Here is a 23,995-nt window from a genome sequence, read left to right on the forward strand (position 1 = left end):
TACCGCAGTTTAGGCTGTATCAAAGGCCGATACCGATACTGGTCTAATAATTGGTCATTACTTTGTTCAGACATACGTCTATTTCTTTGAGTGCACATTGAAGGCATTGTAATACCAGAGCCAAATTCCTCTCTCTCTATATATGCAATATATACAAAAATATAAACATATATATATATATATATATATATATATATATGTGCATTGAATATACAGTTTATGAAACGGATCATGAAGTTATAATTACAACAATAATTCGATACGTACATAAAGCCTAGTAGTAGTTATGATAGCTGTTCGCAGTTGCTACTTATATCCATAGTTTAAAAGAAGTCAGAAAGCTTTTTGGAAGCACGCGCAGGGCAGGTAGGTGGAGCTCGTGCGCAGCTGGTGTCACACATCAAACCAGAGAGAGAGAGAGAGAGAGAGGGAGAGGGAGAGAGAGGCCGTCGGGTACAGATCAGGGGTTACCACAGGACACTGCTGCCTGCTCGGGAGCTGGACCTCAACAACAAGCAATAAGACGCGTTCATGCACAAACTGCCTCGGATATCTCGACCTACCTCATTTTCACCTCTTGGATATTCAGCTACTTGGACATACAGCACAACACGGGACATGTGTGACAGCGTGTGTTCAGCATTAATGTTTCAGGGCTGTGTTTTTATGTCGTCTCCGTGAGCCGGAGCTGCGCGTTTCTCCCCACAGACTGGACCTTTTTACTTCTCGTTCGCGGCGTTCATTCAGCGTGCATGGATTTAAGGACAGGCAGTACTGGTTGTGACATAAAGGAGTATTCTGTCAACGCAACGGATAGTTCGCCTCTTTGCTACACGGATTAGCAAGCGATATCACAATTACATAATTGTATTTTAGTTACAGTAAATATGCAGCGAAAAACTGCTCGCGACGGCGACGTAGGACTTGTTTAACGAGGAGACGCGGACGTCGAGGTCATTGTAAAGTCTCGGACAACAAAAGTGTGTTCGTAGGGTGTAGTTCGTTACAGTGTGTTTTTTTTTATCGTTGTAGCTACAAAGTAACGAGTACTGCAACTCCCCGAGCACAGCAGTTAAGTTAGTGGAACACTTGTAGCATTCGAACTGTTAAAAATCGGTTACAACAACAACACCAACGTTCGATTTGTCGTCTAAACGCGTTCAGAACGTTCTAACCGACGACAAAGACGGTTAGTCGGAGGACAGTATCCTGCCTGTGCTCCTTCAAGGGCTGAAAGGTCACCGGGACCGGTCATCTCTTCTTCTCTCCTCCTCCCCCACCCATCAGTCTGTTATGAAGATGTGAACTCTTCTCTCCCTCCCTCTCTCTTTTCTCCTCGCCGTCCACGACGCTTTGATCTTTTTTCTCTCTATTTGCTACGAAGAGATCAAACGCGACTCCCGCCTCTCGGGGATGTACGAAAGCGTGGATGTGGTGGGTTTTAGCCCCAGCCCGAGCAGTCCGAGTCCCGGTGGCTCTTTTCTCAGCATGGACTACTACCACAGACCCCCGGGGCTTGGACCAGACAAGGGACTTCTGTCCGGGGTTGGAGGACTCCAGCGTCCGTTTGGAGGGTCCCTGGTGACCAGCAGGCATTGGAGCGGGTCCAGCCACTGTGAGTCCTATTGAAAAATAATGTTACATTTTGCCCTTGTAAACAAAATAACTACAGGGTACACCACAATTACTGTAGATAATTTAATTTGTTGAAAGATGACAAGGAGGTGCTGGTGGGTAAAGCCATTTCTCTTCCTTTGATATTTGTTGTGAGCTTGAGGGGATGAATGCACGAGTTCACTGGTTCCAACTGGGACACATGCAAGCCCCTTCTTCAAGTATCAGGTGCCCTATAGTCTCTCTTTTAGCTTTCGTTTACTAGATGGGAAATGTAGTGACATTCACTTTACTAAACCATCCCCCTCAGCAGGTTTCCTTCCCTACTTACAGCACTCGTGAGCTATTTCTGCACTAGCTGACTGCACCATTTAAACCATGCATATATTGACACATCCTATATGAATATTGTGATTGACTTTTTAGTCTGAGTTTTGACAATATACAATTATGAAAAAGGACTTTTGATCAAACTGCATGGTTAGTTTCAGCTTGCGTCAGCGAGCATGTTGTCCTGTTTCATTGTTCCTTATTGTTCGCTATCCAAGTGCCAGACGAGTTCTGCATTTGATATTCAATAAACCAGTATCGCACAAGAGGAAGTGCAGTTGTACATAGCAACACAGCTGTGATGCGGTCATAGTCATGAGTGCTTATTACCGCCGTGCTGATATTCAGTATAACAACCTCCAGTGTGAGCAACTTACTGCTGGACTGTTGCCCACTGTGTCTCCATGCTACCAGCTGCTCTGTATTATATACATTTATCTTTATGTTTCCGTTTGTCATGTAACCAGTGACATAACAGTTTGTTGACACTTGCTTTAGTGTCGTGTGATTCTGCGGCACAAGCTTCATCAGTGTCGGCAAAGACGGATTGCTGTAAGCTGAATGAGGTGGAGTTATACATAGACCAAAAGTCACTGTGTTGTTATACTCTATATCAGCACTCACGGGAGGCATCTTGTCCAATCAGATTACTCGGGTCAGAACTATCTGTTGTATAATGACCCACATTTGTTGCAATGTTATTGTGGGAATTAATGTCCTCGCCCTTGAGGCTGTTACTGTTATGCTGTGTGTTATGTGACTGAAAGGCCTCAGTAGGTCATCTGCTGCCTGAACTCATTCACCAACGCCAAACCATCCTGACCTCCAGTGTTTGGAGTGTTTACAGCTCGTCTACAAAAACTACACAGGCTTTTAATTTATGAATGTTTAGAGACGAGTACAGTGGATTAATAGATATGTAGATTTACAGACTATTGATTTTCATATTTAAGTTATCCTACAGTATTTTATTCTAAACATTGCCCAGTTTGATCTTCTTAAATAAGATTGTTGGACAAACAAACCATTTGAAGATTTCTTGAGCTTTCTACAAAGGTCCTTTTGACTTAATAAAAGAAGCCAGAAACTTCTCTTTTAAACAATTTTTCTTGGCCTGTTATGCCTTTACTGAGAGAGAGAGGACAGTGGATAGTGTCTGAGGCAGGGAAGGAGGGAATGGGGATGACGTGCTGCAGGGGGGCCGAGGGTGGGAGTCGAACCTGGGGCTGCTGCATTGAGGACTGTAGCCTCTGTATATGGGACACGCGTTTTAACCGCTGAGCTAAATCGGCGCCTGCTAGACACTTCTTTAATCTTACCTGTTACCAATTCACAAGCAGCTGTTCGAGAACTTTGACCAACTAAGACAAAAATCTATTTGCAGAAAATGCATAAAACGAAAGAAAGATTTCACTGCCAGCCGTTGGTACCTGGTGGTTTTAGATCAGTACAAAAAATATTCATGTAACGTTGTTGCATTACTCGGATACACATTAAGTAAAAAAAATCAGTTTACGATGATGTTAACATTTATATTTGATTCAAAAGTATTTGGAAGTGGCTCTCTGCCTGTGTGTGGCCGTCAAAAAAGTGCAGCGAGGGACGAAACATGGGAGAAAACACATTGACACGCAGATAGAATAAACCAGTTCCAAAAAGAACACGGAAAATTACAACTAGTAAGTACACTTTTTAAAACACCAGGTTACGGAGTGCTAAACAAACACTGGCATAAAAACATATAAACAAAAAGGCAAAAATCACAGAAGTTAAACAAGGCGAAACCAAAACAAACGTAAACACAAGACGGGGATGGAAAGCTACAAGAAGAGTTTTTAGCTGCTTCTTGAAAAAGATTCTGCAGATCTGATGGACTGTGGAAGATGACTCCAGAGGGTCGGGTACAACATGCGCGGTCGCCTTTTGTTTCGGTAATGGAGCATGGGATTGATGGAAGGCCGAGGTTAGGTGATCGGAGTGCTTTATATGTAGTGAACAGGATCCTGTAGTTTATTCTGAATTTTAAAGGAAGCCAGTGGAGGGATGCGAGAACAGGGGAGTTATGGGACAGACGACTGGTTCCAGCTAATAATCTGGCAGCTTGAACTATTGAGAGATGAGTGAAAAGGGAATTACAATAATGTAGGCGGGAGAAAATAAAAGTGTGAATTAATCGAGATCAGAAGATTGATTAGATTCTTGGTACCAGTCACCATCTTGTAAAATCAGCGTTAGAGTGTGTGCGTGTGATCAACAGGAAGTATACGCTCCCATGCGGGTCACCCTCTCTCTCCAGGTCAGAGAGAGTAAACAGGTCAGTGCAATCTATACACTAATCAGTACCATCACAAGTTCCAGTGAACACGCCCACCACCAATAATAAAGGCACAGTAAACAAGAAACAAACTATCAAACGGAGGAAACTTACAGTGGTGACTCCTGCAAATATATTTAAAGCATCTGACCTTTGACCTTTGTTTGGTTCTGCACTGAAAAAGATCAGATCAGAAATCCATTTATTGTGCACCCTTTTAATTGAAGGCACAGATATTTTCCATGCATCCATTTTCTGTGCAGGATCCTGGGGACTACAGCCAATCCCAGCATGCACTGGTGCACCCTGGACACTGCATCCTTCTATCACAAGACGAGCCCGCATAAACACACAAACACGGGGCTGCAGTGCTGCGAGTTCATGTTGCTGCCCCGCTCCCTGTGTCACATGCTGGAGTCAGAGGCGTGATGTCACCGTGACATCACCCTCGCACGAACGAGTTTAAGTCATAAAGAGGGAGAGAGAGAGAGAGAGAGAGAGAGTGCAAAGTGGTGAACAACAGAGGGACAGAAAGACAAATAGAGGCGAGAGGGAAGTGCTCGTAAATTCAGGCTGTAAAGACAGGATTGCCCTCGGAGAGTGTGTGTGTGTCTTTGTGTGTGTGTGTCTTTGTGTGTGCCTGGAATGAAGAGTGTCTCACAGGTTAAAGGTCAAAGGTTATACACCGACTGCAGGCGAGCACACACACACACACACACCGAGCCTCTGCTTTAGAGACGTGTAAGCAGTGGCTGGGGGATAGTTCTTCACTGTGTGTGTGTGTGTGTGTGTGTGTGTGTGTGTGTGTGTGTGTGTGTGTGCACATTTGGGTGTGATCCAGGGCAATGACTCACTGACAATTGGGAAGTGACCTACATCCCTCCCTCTCTTTATTTCTCCTTCTATCTGCCTCTTTCTTTCCTGTGTCAGCTGCCCAGTCATCATTTCCCTGCACTGAATGACCTCTCTTTCTGTCTGTTGGACACACACACACACACACACACACACACACACACAGAGAAACACAATGACGCACACACACATTCACTCACACTCACAGTTTGTCTGGGAATGTGAGGGTATACTGACTAAGTTTGACCTGAGTGTGAGTGTGTGAAAAGGGGAGGAGGTGGATGGTTGTGTGTCAGTGTATCTGCGAGATCTCTTTTTATTCTGTGTGTGTGTGTGTGTGTGTGTGTGTGTGTGTGTGTGTGTGTGTGTGTGTGTGTGTGTGTGTGTGGGATTGCACTGCCATCAGATAAATATTAAAAGAGTGGCAGTGGAAAGCTTGTTATTTATTCATTCATTTTAGAAAGTCTTCTGCACGGTGGCCGACAGGGGCAAACACGCTGCAGCTGCTGGGATGGTTTCCATCCGCAGGAACGGGCTGCAAAACCAGAGAGACTTTATGAGACAAATACTGAGACGTCGTGCAAATTACACAACGAGATGCAAAAGGCAAAAACATATGCACTGAAAGCAAATATCAATATAATAATATAATAATAATAATATCAAATAAACAGACATGTGGGCTGCAGTTCAGAATCAGAATCGGTGTTTATTGCGAAGTAGGTTTACACATACAAGGAATTTGTTTTGGTGATTTTGGTGCAGAACAATTAACACAGAACTAGAATAAAATGAAGTAAAAGACTTAAATAGAATAAGATAAAAAAGATAAATATTCTTATTTTATTCTTATTTATTTTAATCAGCGGGATCAGCACGGTGACTTTTGGAAACGAAAGCTCAGCGTTTCCTACTTCCTGTCGGCACACACGACCTCACGCTGTGTGTGCTCGGTGCAGCCGCCAAAAGTAAACACTCTGCAGCACATCCGCTCTGCGTAGCCACAGCGCTAACGAGCACCAGGACAAGGTGTCGCTGATCACAGGAATAAACACATCGAAAAGCCTCCACGCCGAACTAAAAGCCTGCCTCGATCATCCCGCTAACATGATCTGTGACGGCGTCGCATGCTTGTTTACAGTTTACAGGCAGGTGACACACGGACTCTGCAGCTCAGCTCTGGTGATGAGCTCGATATCAGACGGACTTCTGTCGTAGATTACTCGTGTAAAAAGAGAAAATGGCGAGTTTTCCTTTTGCACCAGGCAACAATGAAGGAGCAGCAGAATGAGCTTGTGACACAATCTCAAGTCCTGCGATGTGAGTGTTACACATGTGCACGTCACAGTTGTGATAAATGATTTATCGTGCAGCCCTAAAGAACAGCTGTCTACTCTCTTTATATGGACGTTACATGCGAGCTCTGTTGTGCAGCCAGGCTCAAGTTAAAGCAAACGGCTCTTAGAACTTATTTTATTATGTAGTTTGACATCATAACTGATTAATAAATAAATAGATCCATGAACAAACATCAATTTATTATGAAGAAGATCTTTTAAAACATTTCTCTCGTGTGTCCGACGAAGAGCGTCAACGTTGCTCAGTAGATTTAACGGACGTGTAAGAAGATTTAACAGACGTGTACCTGAAGGCGATACGAACACGTTGGATTGAATGGATTGTTGCATCAGTGTGATAAAATACCTCGACTCAGGTATTACCTAACCGACATTAAGCCTTCAGCTTCACCTAAATATAGTCTGTCAATAGGATTTACGATATTTATACTGATACTGTTTTGTAATAATATACACACACACCATCAGGGCTTTCAACAAGGACGTGGAGCAGCCAACCAGCGGGACGAAGTAGCCACCTTAAACCACGGTCTTTGTGAATACTTAATTCTGATTGGCTGCAAGGTGACACTATATCCCTGACGATGGACGGAGTACACTTCAGTGACACGGCCTGTTCAAAGTATCAGCCTTATTTAGCACCGTGATCGTACTCCGTCAGCACCTCATCTTCTGATCCCCACAGGATGGAGGCTGTAACACAAGCTGTAAGAACGGCCTGTGATGTGATCATCAAAAGTTAATTGGTTCGGGGGAGGCCAGAGCGTAGGGCGGTTCTTATCGAGCATTGTATTTTATTTCCTAATTCAAGTAATAAACACTTTATTACAAAAATAGCAGGAGGAAATCACTCAACAACAACAAACAAAAATATAAACTAAGGATTCACAATGTCATCGGCACGTTATCGGCATCAGCAGATATTTTCCTCCGTTAAAACAACTCTTTAATTCTGCCTAAATGCTCGATGATTCCCTAAAAAAGCTTGATGTAATGCTACAACATTAGCTCAGCACAAGTTATCGACAATATACATGTAAACACTAAAAAGCTAGCTAACAGTTAGCTCACATTCTCGTCATTTTACTGACTTAACATCAAACACGCTGAAAATACACCCGCAGCCAAAGCCGACGCGAACAGAGAGTAACATAAACATCAGTGTAAAACTAACTCACACATTCATGGACGCACACACGATAAAAAGAGTCCGTCTGCGATCACTGATGTCTCCGTAGTAGCTGCAGTAAACGAGTCCGGGCATGTCTCCCTCACTGCCGTGTTTCGGGGGGATGCTGCATTCAAGTGCGCTCAGAAACGTAAGTGATCAGACATGTGACCTTTTGTACAATGCCTCTTCTGTCAAGCGTGAAGACGGGTGCAAGGTGTCTGCGGTATGGCAGTTTTTGGCCACTACAATAAGAGTAGGCATGATATCGATGCCACTACAGGGGGAGACTCGATGTTCTCTGCAATTAGGTGAAAAAAAAACATGAGCCTAATATATCGGTGTGTATATATATATATATACAATATAAACTAAAAACGTATGATATGGAAAAACATAATTTATACAAAAATGCAAAAGCGTTCTTGGACTTTCAGGCCGTGTGTCCAATTACGGCATTTTTCTACTCTGGCAGCGCCCACGACCTCAGTTTCAAAGCGCGTCTCACCGGCGCCTACTGTTGCTAGGATACCACAGATGTTCCCTCGGTGGTGACCGTAAAGTCTGTTTGAAACTGCTCAAAGAAACGTCACAAAGAAAACATAAGAACAATGTGTCCTGGCTGTAGCAGCAGCTGAAATTGTACCCTTGAGAAACAAAAGGATTAGCTCCTCCTCCTCCATTGTTGTTGACAAAGTTAATATCAGAAGTCCCGCCCCTTCTTGATTTTGATTGGTCGGTGAGAGAGAAGTGACATTAACGAGCGCGGCTGTGTTCCAGAAGTTGAACTATTTTCAACTGAGAGAAAAAATTGCGGACTTTGAGGGCGTTTTGCGCTGAAGTGCAGAAGTTTGTATAGAAAAGCAAAAAACGCCGTTAGTGGACACAGGCCCTTATCGTGTAAAGTTCCAGTGTGAAGACGCACACCTGTTAATCTTATAACAAGGCCTGTTTAAAGTGTGTTTGCATCGTGTCTTAGAGATGCTCTGCCGTATAGATAGATAGATGGATAGACACACAGCCGCACATTCAGCTGGATCTGCTGCTCTGTTGTCTTCTAAAGCAGCTCATCTAATGAGGACGTCCCCGTCTGTGCGATCATGCAGCTCTTAACGTGTTTTGTCATCAATTATTTTGCTAAAATTTAAAAAGCTCTGAAGACGACTCTCTGCAGGAAACAAACCTCTCAGCTGAGCCTCAGACACACACACAGGATGTAGAACAGGAGCGTTTCTGTATCAAGATGCTCTCTTTGTTTTGAAGCCGGATCTTATGGTCGAGAAAACATCCATGCAAAGCTAATTAAACTATTTAATCAGAGTCAAATCAAACAGAAATCCTGTCAGAGAGCTTTTGTGTTCATCTCATAAACTACGAGAGGAGAATCTGCGGTCACAGTCGCTCTCTGAGCTGATGGAGATTTTTCTCTATTCAGGAACTGTTTTCTGGCTCACGTCCAGGACCGCCTGTGGAGACGCTGAACGTTGCTCTACATCAGATTTGAAAAACAGCTCAACCCAGGCCCGGCTAACATTCAGCTAAACTGACCTGAGCAGACAGGCTGGCTGCTCTAACCAGGACCGTGCTTCAGTTATAACTCAGGCCGAAAGTTTATCATTAATGCAGGAATAATAATCAGTTATTTACATACAGTTTGTTTTGTAAAGGCACTTACAAAAAGCTGCTTCAGGTGCATTTCCTTTTACAGTTAATGACAGAAAGCTGACCTTCCTCTTCACCTTGGGAAAGCTCAGAGATCCTGAGAGTGATAACAGACGCAGCGGAGGAGCCACTGATTGAACGATGATGCAAAGCAGTCAGCAGCGCCTTTAAAACGGCCCGTTCAAGACGGGACTGTTACACCTCGTCGTCTGTGTAAAAGCCACCGAGGCGAGACGGCAGGGTGAAGTCGTTCTGCCTCCGAGCCGGCATCGAAAGGGAGCAACAGAGGCATCAGTGTAAAGGGCGGAGCCGGCAGCTGTGTGTGTGTGTGAAGCCTGCACTGTTTGTTTACACGTCACACACGCTGTAACACTGTGTGAAAACACACTGGGGCAACAATATGACGGCGCTGTCTGGTTAAGTGTAAAAGTAAAAGGCAATTTAACGGTGGAGTTTCGCTGCATAACCTCTCAGAAAGTTAAAGTGCTTCCTGCCTATAAAATACCAGCCCATCACGGAGCGTCCGTCCTGCCAGGTTGCAAACAGAGCTGTCAACCGAAGCATGAATCTGCAGCAGAGCAGGTTGTAACATTACAACCGCCTAGTTCAGAAGTGGTTCCGCTAACACTCGGCTTTTTTGCTTCGTGGGAAAGGTTACAGTTGGCATTTAGACCCGGGTAATTATCGCCTCAGCTCCAATGGGCATTGATGGGTCCACAAAACCTGTGTCGACACGCTGATCTCCGCCCCCTTTCCGGCGCGATGCTATGCTCCATCGGTAACTTCTGTGGCTCCTCGTCATCTCAGCTACAAATTCTGAAAAGAAATAACCACCGTAACATCTTCATTGTTTACTAACCCTGTTTCGGGCGCGTTTGTGACATCAGACGGTGACGCAGCAGAAAAGAGACCAACAGGAGGATACTTCACTGGCAATGGGAAAAGAGACAATCGGCGTTTCTAAGCGGGTCTTCCCGCGTCTGAAAAACGCTATATTTCGTTGGGAAAGAGGTACAACAGTAGCCCTTTTTAAGCAGTGCTGTTATTTACCACCTTCATACTTTCACATTGAACCACACAATGTGTGATGTCCCAGTGTGTGATTTTACCAATGACGGTAAAGGTACTTGAACCACCCGTCTCCATCTACTTTTATTGTACAAAAGTGAAGCCAGAATCCCCCCGGAGCAGGCTGCCCGCTCCGTTGGGCTTTTGTATCTTGCACATCTTGCACATTTGTATCCAGAGTGTGTGCAGCAGAGATCGGCTGGTGGAGCTGCCCCCTTCCTCTACCCTAAACACACCTTTACCTTGTGGCCTTGCCGTGTTGGAGCCCTCAGGTGTCCTTGCCGTGTTGGAGCCCTCAGGTGTCCTTGGCGTGTTGGAGCCCTCAGGTGGGCTCAGTCTGCAGCAGAACAGCTTCTTGTGTCGGTCTGAAGCAGATATTCACGCTGATGCAAAGTTCAATGACTGTAGTGTTAGTGTTAGTTACGTCTCCTCTCGCCGTTCCTCCTCTACTCTGCTACTCGGGAACAGAACGCTGCAGGAGCCCCATTTGTCAACAGAGCTGTCAATCATGAGGCCACACCCCCTTTTTACAGCATCAAATAACTAATTAAAAGTAAACTTGGACAACCTGCTGTGTGAAAGGGGGGCTAGTTAGCAGGCAACAGACTGAAGCTGTGCTGCTCTGCTTCACGCTTACTTGCGTCACTCTGACCTCAATTTGGATCACCTCTGCCTCAGCTAGTTTTGTGGTTTGCGATCATTCTGAGACTTTTTTTCCAGATTTAATTATTTATTTCATGTGCACAGTTTGTCTCATCTGTGGGCTCAGTTTCTCCACAGCTCTGCACATCGAGCAAAAAGAGTTGATGAACCAAACTAGAATAGTTATGTCTCTGTTGAGATGTTTGGACTTCTTCACGTGACTTCCCTTAGCGAGAACTCCTGCATTGTTTCATGTGCGACGACGCAGCACAAACACTCTATCATCCACCATCTCTCTCACTGGACATCATCATATGGAAATGTGCTCTCCATACCCGGCCCTGCTCTCTCCTCTCGCGCTCCCTCTCTGTGTAAACAGAGCAGCAGAGGGGAGCCGAGTCTCCTCCATACAGGAATGTCTGGTATGGCTTCTAACGCAGGGGGAGGGGAGCGCTGAGTGTGTGTGTATTGGTGTGGAAGTGTGTTAGGTTAGAGGTCAGAGAGGGCAGAGAGAGAGAGAGAGAGAGAGAGAGAGAGGAGTTGTGGATGCTGCTGGTATCTTAATCTGAGCGGTTTAGGACGGTGAAATGTGTCACAGTCACACAGAAGGAGCGCGCGCACACAATCAGGGGAGGTGTTTACGTTCTGCTAAGCTGCTAAAGGGCAGCAGGCGGATTAAAAAGAGGACATTACATAAAAAACAAAACATGCGTGATGTCTGCTGTAGATGTGAAACAAACCACCAACAGTTTATGTTCATGTGTCAATCAAAAAGTCCAGACCGACCAGATCATAACTGGATTCAACCACAGCAGGTGATTGAGAGATTATAGAGTTCAAACCTGATTTTAATTTAAAGGTACGGAGTTTTAAAAAAGCATGTTAGACACAATAATGAGAAAGAATCAGGGCTCAGGGTCCCACACACAGAGGCCCAGGCCTCGATACAGCAGCCCCGGGTTCGGCCCCCGCCCTCGGCCCTTTGCCCCGTGTCATCCCAACTCTCTCTCCCCCCGTTTCCAACATGATCTATTGTCCCCTCTCTATGAACACTTGATTTCTCCTCGTGATTATTCGCCGTCCACTTAGCCATCCCATGACGCCTTGTGTTTAGACCCTCAAGCATCAGAGGCTGTGTAACTGACGTGTGTGTGTGAGCGCGTCGATCGTTTTTTTAAACTAGTGCAGAAGCTGAAATAACATAATGATGAAGTCAGACAGCATGAATGTGAGAAATAACGTGAACACAAGTTTCTGACATTTCTTAAAGGGCCAATTTTCAACCTCAGTCCTCTCATGCTATCATGTGAAGCTAATGCCATTATGGTAGAACAGAAAAGCAGTTTCACTCTGTGCCTTTGGAGGGCGCTATCCGCTTCTCCAACAGGCCCTGGAAAACCTCCGCCAGACTACGTAATACGTGCCATCTAGCGGAGGCCAGGGAGCTCGCTAAACTACACGTCCTCAATCTAGGACGCCACCTCTGATGTCATGCCTCGTTCAGAATAGTCAGGTTTGAAATGTTGACTGCAGACAGGAAGAGTTTTTAGATCCACCGGTATATTCTCGTCGTATTTCAGATGCTGTACCGCTCTGAGCCGTTGCCTGCAGTGAAACGGTCGTATTTCACTCCAGCGTGTCTCACTGGGCCATGCCTTTCAGAGGGAGGGGCGCAATGCATGCTGGGTGTTGTAGGAATGTAAAATGGGTGAAACTACGAGCTGTTTGTACAACTTTCTCCACAGCTATGGCGCCAATCTAAAGTATTATTGCTTCTATTGATTACACCAGCTTTGATTGACAGCGGCTTTTTCCAGGGGCGACCTGCTCCTTTAATGTTCTCTGCACTTTGAACTTTTATAATTGAGTTTTTTGTGATTTTAACTGATTTGGTGCTTTGATGTAGACCTCCCAGGTTCACTTTTTTATTTACCATAAAGCACCACAGTTGCAACTATTTGAAATTCTCATTTGCTCCAGCAATCATTAAAAAAAGGCAGAAAAACTTTCCAACTTGCATCAAAACTTTTTTAAAAAGCAGCAGATTTTTAAGGTCCAGCCTGTGATACAGCATCCTGAATCATGCATTGTAATGTGTCTCTGCAGTCTGACTAATCGTACGTCTCCCTGTTTGCCTCCCTCTGTCTCCTCTGCAGCTATCGAGACGGAGAGCACGAGTTCAGGAGAGGACCTGCTCGTCCCCGGCCCCCCCTCACCTCCACCTCCACCGCGCATCTACAAACCCTGCTTCGTATGTCAGGACAAGTCTTCAGGATACCACTACGGAGTCAGCGCCTGCGAGGGCTGCAAGGTAGGAAGCACAGAACACACACACACACACACACACACACACACACACACACACACACACACACACTCCAGGATCAGGCAGAAAACCTGAATGAAAAATAGCTTCAGAGCGTGAGCCGACTGAGCGTTTGCATAATGTTTCAGAGAAGAGGTCACGACCTTTACACCTCCCCCAGGATCACTAAGCCTCTTTGCTTCATTTAATCCCTAACACACACACACACATGCACACACAAAGAATCTGTGCATGCAGTTAGTATCTGCTCTAATATCTGTGTGTTTATGAGCAGGTCCTAGATATGCCTCCTCACGGCTCTGTTTGTAATGCAGGTGTAAAAACAGCACCTGCGTTGTGTTCCTCTCCTGTGCTCCGACTTGTCAGTCACTGCCTTTGTGTCTCCGTCAGGGTTTCTTTCGGAGGAGCATCCAGAAGAACATGGCGTACACGTGTCACCGAGACAAAGTCTGCGTCATAAACAAGGTGACGAGGAACCGCTGTCAGTCCTGCCGGCTGCAGAAATGCCTCGACGTCGGCATGTCCAAAGAGCGTGAGTAGAGTTAGATGCTGTTTCACTCTGAGGACGAGGACGAGCCTATAAAAGGCTCCTTTACTGAAAGGGTTAATGTTTGTTTAAAGTGGCTTTTTAAGCGACTTCTGCACTTCAACCAGGAGACACAAGACAGGACGGTTCAGGCTCAGCGCCGTGTTTTAAACGTTGACATCTGTCTCCCTCTGGTGGTTGTTCTAAGTTAATGCATGCCCAGTAAAAACACCATCACTACCTTATAAAAACTTATTTTATCACAGTAGCGTTTGTTTTTTAAAGAGTTGCACAAGCGAGTTACTTTGGTGCATCCACATATATGTAGCATTACAAAGAAAAAGGTCTTTGTGCATCTAAATCTGTGCTTTTCTTTTTCCTCTGATGACACAGAAATGCAGAAATCTGTGAGGGCAAATTAAACTGATGCACACATTTTATTTAACAGCACTCACGTGCAGAATATCTCTTCTCACATGTGAAGAACAAACATAAAAACTCCTCCATCGCTTCCCTTCTTGCTGATCTGGCAGCAGGTGGGTGGACCCATCACCATTTAATCCCTTCAGTCGGTTGCAGTCCTCGTCTTTTATGACTGGCTGTCGCTTTTGTTTCAGCAGAAGCACAAAAAAAAAGAAAGCAATAGTGCAACTCTCTGCAGAGATTCTCTGGCCATTTTGCCGTCACTATACGGCTGAAGAGAGACAGGAAGTACGGGGAGTAGAGAGTGGGGAGCGCTGTGCAGCAAAGGGCCGAGGGCGGGGTTGGACGTGTGGCGGCTGCGAGGAGCCTCTGGATATGTTGTGTCTGCTCTAACAACTGAGCTAAACCGTACGACTCGCTTGTTACGTCCACATCAGCTCTAGTTCAGGCAGGCCACGACGTCAAGCTCTATATTAGCTGTCGACAGCGAGCCAAGCCAATCCTCAATCAGCTGACTTCCCCGATGCCTTCTGTTGGAGAATTACATCCAGAGCGCTCGATTTAAACCGCTCAGGCCCAGCTTCCTTTGCTGCTTCCTCTGCTGGCTGATTTGCAACCCACCTCCACCTCAGCTCCTCCTGTCATGCTGTGTCCGAAATTAATCGGTCGTTCATGCTGTTCTGTTCGGGGGGTCTCTGCCGCTGCGCTTCCTGCTGTAGCCGTTCATGATGGCTCATGAAGGGCAGGAAGGTGTGCTCTTCCTGCTTCGGGCTGTCCACGCAAGCACTTGGAAGAGCAGGAGGTCCCGGAACAGAACCATCCCGCCAAATGTAACTTGTACAAAGTAAATACAGAATATTTTGACAAAATGGTCCTGACTGAACTACGCTCATTGTTGGACAGAGATCAGCTTCGACCAGCCGGGCCGAGATGGTTTCTGATGAGGAGCAGTGATAGGATCCTGTACTTTGGGACAACAGTCACCACGAGCGCTCCTTCAGATTCTGCCCACGCTCAAACTTTCTCCTCGCAGGCTAAAATATTGTTCATGTTAGCAGAAACAATCTTAAAGAAGGAGACACAGGACGGTTACCTCTATTTATTTCTACGGGACACAAAATATCTGATTCGAAACATAAACAGCTGCCAACAACGGGTGAAAATAGCCGCACCAATTATTCTAAAGTTACTCCTGTCAGCTGTTCAGGAAAGCAATAATTGATCCAAGTCACTCCTCTGCACAAAGCGACCTCTGCATCCTGACTGTTTCTTCCAGCGTTGCGTTGTGTCTCTTTAAATGACATCAGGCTGCACAGTCGGTGAAGTCTGACTGCTAGCCGTCCTTGGGTGTGGTGGGGAGCAGGGCAGAGGTGGTTGAGGAGAAAGAGCAGCACATGGCTGAGCAAAGATACCGACACCTTTTCAAAATATTTGCAGGCGTGTTTTTACAGCTGTCGCACTCCACATCAAAGAACACTTGTGGTAAAATGTTGCGTCCCTTTAAGAGATTTAAACTTCATTCATCACAGTAAGTAGACCTTACGCCCCCTCCTCGTCCCTAATGTGAGAAGTTAAATGTTCATTCTGCTCGACTGTCTGACCCAAACCTTCCTGTTTTCAGTGGTGCGGAACGACAGAACGAAGAAGAAGAAGGAGGAGAAGAGGCAGCAGGTGGAGGTGGAGATCTACGTCCTGTCTGCAGACACGGAGCAGATGATCGAACGCATTCGCCAAGCTCATCAGGACACGTTTCCCTCCCTGCGTCAGCTGGGAAAATACACCACGGTACAAACGGCAACCATCACAGAGCTGCAAAGGTTTCTTAAAATAGCTGTGTGTCTCACTCGCTCTCGTTTGTCTTCCTCCGCTGATGCGACCTGCAGAGTAACAGCTCGGAGCACCGGGTCCCTCTGGACGTGAGTCTTTGGGACAAGTTCAGCGAGCTGTCGACTAAATGCATCATAAAGACGGTGGAGTTTGCCAAGCAGCTGCCCGGCTTCACAACGCTAACCATCGCTGATCAGATCACGCTGCTCAAGGCCGCCTGTCTCGACATACTGGTGAGTTTATCGCACACACAAACACTCAGACTGAAGGCGTGTTCATGCAGAGGCAGAATCATGCGTGTGTATTCCTGTTGGTTAAATGTGACCGGCAAATCTTTTGCACCTCAAGATTTGTCTGCAAACCCAGACATGCTGTAATCACATCCCCTGAAGGTGCACACAGCTCGGATTACTTCATCGCCTTCTCAGGGAACTCTGTAACTTTGATGCCTTGCAGCTACATGAAGCTACATGTGTTGATTACCTGTTGGCGACACCAACCAAAGGCCTTTAAGTTTAAGCTGCAGAGCGCCCGCTCATCCATCTCTCGTGATTGGCATTTTCAGTATAACAATTAAGTCATGCAGCAGCTGCACTCTGGCTCATTACTGAGTGGTATTAACCAGAAATAAACAGATTTTCTTCCTGTTTTTTTAGATTATTTTTTTGGACTTTTATGCTTTATTGAAAGAGGACAATTGATGGTGTCGGAAACTCGCAGCAAAGAGCCGAGGGTGGGAGTCGAACCCCGCTGCTTCATCGAGGACTGTAGCCTCTGTGCATGGGCTGCTGATACTAAACCGGCGCCCAAAAAAATAAATTTTCATCTGATTTTTTTGGAGTAAACATGTCAAAAGGGTGCCGAAATAATGACATCATGATGCAGATTTGTAACATATAAACAGTCGTGCTTTGTCGGGTTTGTCTGCAAGAGGAGAAGCCAACAACTTTTAAAATGCTTGTTTTTTTAATGGAGTTTGGGTCGCAACTTCTACTTTTAGTTTCAGGTGTTTTATCACTTTCAGATTGCAGATTGTCCAGTTTTTTTGTAGATTTTTAAAGCTTAAATAAATGTTTTTCTTCTTGTCTAGATTCTCAGGATCTGCACCCGCTACACTCCGGACCAGGACACCATGACCTTCTCCGACGGTCTGACCCTGAACCGCACGCAGATGCACAACGCCGGGTTCGGCCCCCTCACGGACCTCGTGTTCTCCTTCGCCAACCAGCTGCTCCCTCTGGAGATGGACGATGCAGAGACGGGGTTACTTAGCGCCATCTGCCTGCTCTGTGGAGGTACTGCACGCCATTTCTCTGGAATATTAAATCAATTAATAAAAAATATCCTAATAGGGGTTGCATTATTGTGATTGCTTTGATTTGTGATGTGTCTTTGTGTGTGTGTGTGTGCGTGTGCAGACCGTCAGGATCTCGAGCACTCTGACAAGGTGGAAGTTCTTCAGGAGCCGATCGTCGAGGCCTTGAAGGTTTCACATCTAATTATTATCATTTTTCTATGTTGTTACCTGCAGGACATTTTCTTGCACCTGTTTTCTAGGAGATGGGAAGAGTGTGATTACTGTCAAGCGCTTACCAAAGGAAATATAGTGACGATATATATTTGTTTACACGTTTCCTCTGTGTTGTGCAGTTCTACGTGAGGAGGAGGAGGCCTGATAAACCCTGCATGTTCCCCAAGATACTGATGAAGATCACAGACCTCAGGAGCATCAGTGTGAAGGGTGAGACACACACACACACACACACAATTGTTTGGGTCACGCTTGTTGTTGGTCACTCACAGGGCTGAAATTGATTAATAACGAGTGTTAAAGGAGAACAGTGTCGTGCTGCACTGCTGAGGTGTCTGACCCCGGAGTGACCTGTCTGACGCGCTTTCGACATGAAAGTAATCAGAAGCCAGACTGCAGTTACAACAGTTAATTTATTAAAAGTGCTGCATGGGTGTGAGAAGAGTCTCTCTGGTGCTCTTCAGTGTGTGGATCCAAGTCCAAGTGACTGAAAGGATCTGAGGCACTGAGGGAATATTAACACATGCCATGGTTTTACTGTAGCTGCTTTCTCACTGGTCAATAAACCTGCTAACACTCGCCTTTTTTGTTTAATGGGAGCAGCTACAATCGGCATTCAGACCCGGGTCAAATGATCGCCTCGGCTCCGATCGGCACTGATGCACAAAACCTGTGTCGACACGCTAATCTCTGCCCCCTTTCTGATGGATGCTATGCTCCGCCTGTAACTTCTGCGACTCCTCGTCATCTCAGCTACAAATTCCGCCCACCTCCGTCCGAGCAGCGCTCGAACATCGTTTCAAATTTGTCGACGCCGAGTTTGATAAACAGACTGAATGAGTGATAGATACAATAAAGACCTAACCACCGTAACATCTTCACTGGTTACTAACCCTGTCTCGGCCGCGTTTGTGACGTCAGACGGTGACGCAGCAGAAAAGAGGCCGACAGGAGGATACTTCACTGGCAATAGTAAAAGAGACAATCGGCATCTATAAGTGGGTCTTAAAAACCTGTGTCAATGCGCTAATTTCGGTGGGAAAGGGGTATAAGAGTGCCTCAGATCCTTTTAGTTCGGTTATTAATTCTTCAGTGCAACGTGTAAATAAAGTCCCGAACCGTGAAAAACAAACTTTGAACTTAAAGTGACCTCAAGCGTCAGTGGTCAAAAACCTTTCGCCCTTCGGGGATCACACACCTGACCTAGGCAGTGATACAATGACACAACCACGCTGAGACGTATGTAAGTGTAACCACAGTTATGATCTCGCTTAGTTGGCCAGACACCAGACACAAGAGGACGTCAGTTTGAACAGCTTCTGTCTGATAACATTTCTAATGATGGAACTTCTTTGATGAATCTGTGATTAAAGGACAATTTACCTTCATCTCACCTGTGCTGGGTGTGAATATTTACACTTCATATGGACGTCTCGTCTACTCACCACTCAAAGCCTTTTTCTCACTGACATTTTATTTGCCATCAAATCTAAATATACGCACATTTCACACTGATGGAAGCACTGTGTGTAAACAGTGGAGAAGCCTCCCAGTGTTAAAGGTGGATGAAGCATTCTGTCTGATGGCCAGCAGGGGGCGACACCACTGCTTGCAGAAAGAAGTCAGATTGTATGAAAGCCTACCTCTCAGTTATCAGTGAACATGTTCCTGATGCGTTTATGGTCTCAATCACAAACTTTCAATGCAATTTAAATACTGGCTTAAGATAACACAATGCCAGTTTTAATTTCTTTGTCTTGAGAATCATTTTAATAAAAGTCACTCGTCTTATCCCGTCCTTCCTCTCTGCCTCTTCCTCACAGGAGCCGAGCGAGTGATCACGCTGAAGATGGAGATCCCCGGCTCCATGCCGCCTCTCATCCAGGAGATGCTGGAGAACTCTGAGGGCCTGGAGGGGCATGGAGCTGCGGGGGGGAAAGGAGGAGGCGCAGGAGGAGGAAAGAGCAGAGGAGGAGGAGACAGAGAAGAGGATGAATCAGAGCCCGGAAGCTGCGATCCACCTCCATCGCCTAAATCCGTCCCCTCTCCCAGCCTGAGCCCCGCGCCCTGCTCCCCTTCCTCTCCCTCCCCCTCCACCTGAAGTTCCACCATCAGCACGTTTTCTACACACAGCACCGCCCTGTGGCAAAGAGTGGTACTGCAATAAAAAACCATCAACTCTGCAGACTTCCAGCAGATAAATGCGTCTCCTAAGAGACGATGAGGAGGACAGAGGAGGAAATATCTTCACACACATGCTGCAGAGAGGAACACTCAGCTGTGGGGCTGATCAGAGCCCAGACTTGATGGTCTTACACATGAAATGCAATAACACATGATCTCACATTAAGTGTTATCTTTTTTATGCCTAAAAGCTTCATTATATGCAGACTGTGTGAACTTAGATGAAGGATTATGGAAGCTGTTTTCACGTATGAACTCCGGACACTTGTTGCATATTGTCCCCTTTCACACATGATGCACAAAGCGGGAGACGACTCTGTTTGGTTTATGCGAGGGGTCATAACTGGGCTGGGAGGAGGAGGAAAAGGCCTCGTTACGGTTTTAATGTTGATGTCACTGCAGCATGTATTTGGACGTATCTGCAAAACAAACAAGAGGGAAAAACAATTCACAAAATAAAGAGTATAAAGCAAATAAACTCAACGTGTAACATGAGCGACATCATCAACGTCCACAAGCTCGCTGTGAATGCTCTGGAAAATCTCCTTCAGATTACTCCGACTACTGTGAGGAACTAGAAAGTTCCTGTTTCGAATCCCAGTTCGGACGTAGTGGACCTTTCTGTGTGGAGTCTGCATGTTGCTCCAGTTTCAACCCTCAGTCCAAAGACATGCTCGTTAGGTTCATTGGTGACTCTAAATTGAACGTAGGTGTGAATGTGAGCGTGAAAGTACAATAAAGACCTAACCACCGTAACATCTTCACTGGTTACTAACCCTGTCTCCGGCACGTTTGTGACGTCAGACGGTGACGCAGCAGAAAAGAGACAGACAGGAGGAGGCTTCACTGGCAATGGGAAAAGAGACAATCAGCATCTATAGGCGGGTCTTCCCGGGTCTGAAAAACCTGCGTCAACGTGCTAAATTTTGGTGGGAAAAACGTATAAGTTGTGTTCTCTGAAAAAAAACCTCTTCCTGCTTTCTTATAACACTCCAACTCATCACTCACTGTGAATTTCTGCCGTGGAAACAGTAAAAAAAAAAACTATGAAGAAATAATCAAACGTTTGCTTTTGTCGGGCATCAATCTGTTTCATAATCAATGCAGAAGTCCTCACAGATGCTTTAAACCGACTCGTAGGAGGGGCCTGGCAGGTTTAAGTCCAGGTGAACAGATTCAGACTCTCCTGAGGTGAGGAGTGCAGTGCATGTGTGAAAGGGGCTGACGATACTGCAAAGTGACGGGGACTCCTCTTAAATCACACTCTTCTTCTCTTATGAAACTTCCTGTACAGTATGCAGAATCAGTATGTGTAATATAGTGTACATAGAAAAAAGGCTGTGAAAGCTGTCGGACTGAAACGGACTAAAAAAGAGGTTATTTTCCTAAATAAATGTACATGTGTAAATACTGTATCTCCCCAGTAGAGCTGTTCAGACTTTGGTCCCCTCACACACACGCCTGTCTGAAGACGTGCGTGTGTTTCCCCGTGTGTTTCTATGCATCATCCTCTGTGAGCGAAGCTGTTTGTTTTCTTAGATGCAGCTTCAGCAACTCAAGTGACTTCACTTCAACAAACTGTGAAACACTTTGATTTTAAAGTGACGAAACTCCTCCAACCAAAGCAAACCATGAGTACAAACCCCCCCTCACAGCTGGTATCGACCCCCCCACTGTGGCACGAGAGCTGCAGAGCTCCTCAGACGTTTAATAAAGGTGCTGCGGAAACACGTCTCTTAGTTTCATCATCACAAACTGTCTTAGTGTGTTTACACCGTGCCACTGCCTCACGACTACGTCCTCTGTCAGGTACAAATCATGTTGTTTTCATGTATGCTGGGGTCAAACCCACGAGAGCTGAAACACAGGGAGTTTAATAAAGAGGTTTGATTTCTGTTTACGCTGATGTGTGTTCTTTGAAATCTGTCATATTTATAAAATGTCTCTGAACAGCTGCAGCGCCGGGGACTCGTGATCAGGGGAACACTTACAAAGATAAATAATATTTCTACAGAGAAACAAGAATCATACGGAAGCCCTGAGCGGACATGCATCCATACACTCCTGTGATAACAATTAATCTCACGCTTGTTGGCTCGAGATCTCGTTACCTCAAAAACAAAGTTGGTTGCAAACAGGCTGCTCACTGATATCACAGAGCAGGACGTGCCATGCTGCCATCGCCCACACTGATGAGGTAAGTTAAGCCTGTTTCTGTGTTTGTCTGGTGCTTCTGCAGCTCTGAGGATACGAGTTATTATCATCTGACGTTACTATGGTGCAGCGTTATCTTGAGATAACGAGATAAATAAGTCGAGATCTCAAGTGTTGTGATGTTGATTCATCGTCTGCATGCAAAAAGGGGATCGACTTGGAGGCATCAATGTGTTGAATGTACAAATAGTTCCTAGTTGCCTTGTTGTGTATGAGGCTGTGTAGCTGCAGACCGGTCCGGGTGCCCATGCTGACCCCTGTCCACCGCTGAAAGCGCCTACATCGGGCACGTGAGGATCAGAACTGGACCACGGAGGGATGGAAGAAGGGCAGCCTGGTCTGATGAATCACGTTTTCTTTCATGTGGATGGTCGAGTGCGTGTGCGTCTCTTACCTGGGGAAGACGTGGCACCAGGATGCACTCTGGGAAGAAGGCGAGCCAGTGGAGGCAGTGTGATTCTTTGGGCAATGATCTGCTGGGAAACCTTGGGTCCTGCCGTTCATGTGGATGCTACTTTGACACCACCTACCTAAACATTGTTGCAGACCAAGCTCATGGAAACAGTGTTCCCTAATGGCAGTGGCCTCTCTCAGCAGTATCATGAGCCCTGTCTCACTGCAGACATGCTTCAGGAATGGTTTGAGGAACGAGTTCAAGGTGTTGACTCGGCCTCCAAATTCCCCAGATCTCAATCCAACCGAGCATCTGTGGGATGTACTGGACAAACAAGTCCGATCCATGGAGGCCCCACCTCGCAACCTACAGGACTTAAAGGATCTGCTGCTAACATCCTGGTGCCAGATACCTCAGCACACCTTCAGAGGTCGAGAGGAGTCCACGCCTCGACAGGTCAGGGCTGTTTGGGCGGCAAAAGAAGGACCTACACAATATCAGGCAATATCAAGTACTTTTATACTTCAAGTAATATTAAAGTACATTTTGCTGATCACAGACTTTGGTTTCTTTCTGCACTTAGTTTGTGTTTCAGTGGAGCGCATCATTCTGGTAGTGTGCCAAGCAAACATGCGCTGAGGCCAACAGACAGTTTTATCTGCCAACAGTTGTCGTACGCTTAGTTTGAAGTCTGTCATCAAATATTTGTGCAGTGAGGGATAGCTTCGTGTCATACGTGCACGCGTTTGATATAGTTCCGCTAATGTTGGTAGATCATCATCTGCATGCTAATAGAGGATTTATTAACAGTCATTTAATTGTTCCAAGTGTGTGTTAATTATGACAGTTACAAATGATAATAATTAACGTGCATTCACAGCTGATTTAATTTAGGCGATCTGAGAAGCCCCTGACGTTTAACAGGAGAAAGCAGAAATAAAAACAAGCGGTGTGTACACATACAGCTCCAGAAGAAAATGAAGAGACATTTTCTCTGGTTCTATTAATCGGTTTGTGTTTGTGTGAAATGAACTTTAGTTTTATTGTAAACATTTCTCCTGCTTCCAAATCAAATCTTCTCATTGAGGTCTTTTGTTTGCAGAAAATGACGGCTGGTTAAGAAAACTAAACGATGCTTTTCAGAGCTCGAGTAAAGCAAAGACAACAAGTTCATTTCAGGTCTGCACTCCGTCCCGCCCACGACGCTCTGCCAATGAAAGGCACTGATCTTGTTGATGTTGCTGATGATAATTATTATTATTTAATATCACACTTTACACTGCCTGTCGGCACCAGTGTCAACATGAAGCTGTTTGTTGGCTCTTCCAGACTTCCTTCCCTCCTGTCTCGATCGTTGCTTGTGTTGTATTAACTCTCAGATGTTTGTCGCTTTGGACAAAAGCTTAATGAAATTATAACAATGTAACATTCATGTTCATGTTTTAACAACAGAATACTAACGTGGTGTACGACACACACTAGTTCCCTTACTTTTCTCTTCCTTACTTAATTACTGTAACTGAATTTCACATACATTTTGTCGAGGTCAAGTTGTCATCTTA

At 45.5% G+C, this 23,995-nt stretch overlaps 1 pseudogene; it reads left to right on the forward strand.

The window, feature by feature from the left end:
• The first annotated feature begins 522 nt into the window (after positions 1-522).
• LOC138604054 (retinoic acid receptor alpha-A-like) lies at positions 523-21,723 on the forward strand (annotated as a pseudogene).
• The last annotated feature ends 2,272 nt before the right edge of the window (positions 21,724-23,995 follow it).

Source organism: Semicossyphus pulcher, unplaced genomic scaffold (genome assembly GCF_022749685.1).
Source record: "Semicossyphus pulcher isolate SPU_LCO1_2020_fin unplaced genomic scaffold, fSemPul1.0.p SCAF_25, whole genome shotgun sequence".
In the NCBI taxonomy this organism is placed as follows: domain Eukaryota; kingdom Metazoa; phylum Chordata; class Actinopteri; order Labriformes; family Labridae; genus Semicossyphus; species Semicossyphus pulcher.